Source organism: Pteropus medius, unplaced genomic scaffold (assembly GCF_902729225.1).
Source record: "Pteropus medius unplaced genomic scaffold, Ma_sr-lr_union100, whole genome shotgun sequence".
Lineage (NCBI taxonomy): Eukaryota > Metazoa > Chordata > Mammalia > Chiroptera > Pteropodidae > Pteropus > Pteropus medius.
This window is the reverse complement of record NW_024344371.1, coordinates 6,119,585-6,120,872: the sequence shown is the minus strand read 5'-3', so window position 1 is coordinate 6,120,872 and position 1,288 is coordinate 6,119,585. Positions and strand designations below refer to the sequence as shown.

At 36.7% G+C, this 1,288-nt stretch overlaps 1 pseudogene; it reads left to right on the top strand.

The window, feature by feature from the left end:
• Window positions 1-721: 721 nt before the first annotated feature.
• LOC120608639 (uncharacterized) lies at window positions 722-840 on the top strand (annotated as a pseudogene).
• The last annotated feature ends 448 nt before the right edge of the window (window positions 841-1,288 follow it).

The following is a 1,288-nucleotide window of genomic DNA, read 5'->3' as shown; positions in this document are numbered from 1 at the left end:
TGAGCCACAGTCTTTAACTCCCAAACCAGAAGGCCTGTCCCCCATACCTTCTGAGACCAAACACCATGGAGCCCCAGGGGAATCTGAGCAAACGCTGCCAAAATTGTTGCTAACACTGACAGGGACTGAAACTGAGGGTAGTGAGCATGATTAACTATCTAGAAGAAAATAAAAAGGCATTATTAGACTTTATATAAAGCAGACATCCAAGAGGCTTAGACACCACCTACTAGAAACCAAAAGAAAAGCACTTTCTTTGCAGCAGGCTAAAGAGAGACCTTTATATAATAAATCTCTTCTTTCTGGAAAAAAAGCAAAGTACACTTCCATTAATGCCAAGGTGGAGAAATAGTTTATTAAACACTATGAACAACCAAGGTGACAAGACATCTCAGAAAGAAAGAGAAAAAGCTCCAGAAAATAAGCTTACAGACATAGAAATATGCAACTTAAATGACAGAGAATTCAGAATGGTACTTCTGAAAAAAATTAGTGAGTTCAGAAATGAGTCATATAAACAATTTCAGGAATTAAAAAAACAAATAGATAAGCAGAGCAAGGAGATTGAAACCTTCAAAAAGAACCAAATAGAATTTCTGGAGATGAAGAACACACTACAAGAGTTGAAAAATGAAATAGCAAGCTTGGGAAATAGAGTTGACCAAAAGGAGGAAACGATCAGTGATATTGAAGACAGAAATCTAGAAATAAATCAAAAGGAATCTACGGCCATACCACCTTGAACATGACCTATCTCATCTGATCTCGGAAGCTAAGCAGGGTCGGGCCTGGTTAGTACTTGCATGGGAGACCATCTAAGAATACCAGGTGCTGTCGGTGTGTAAAACAAAAAATTAGAAGGAAGAAGAGAGAAAATGAAGAATGAAAAGTAATGAAAGAGAAATTTAAGAACTAGCTGATACCATCAGGAAAGGAAACATAAGAATAATAGGCATTATTGAAGGCAAGGAAAAGGAGCAGGGACTAGAAAGCATTTTCAGATAAATAGTGGATGAGAATTTCCCAAGTCTAAGGAATGAGCTGGAACTTGGAATTCAAGAAGTCAACAGAACACCCAATTATCTCAACCCAAAAAGACTCTCACCAAGACATATTCTATTAAAATTATCAAAAATCAACAACAAAGAATTCTCAGGGCAGTCAGGGAGAAGAAAACAGTAACTTATAAAGGAAAACCCATTAGATTATCCTTGGTCTTTTCAGCGCAAACCTTACAAGCCATAAAGGAATGGGATCAAATATTTAAACTATTAAGTAAAAGGAACTA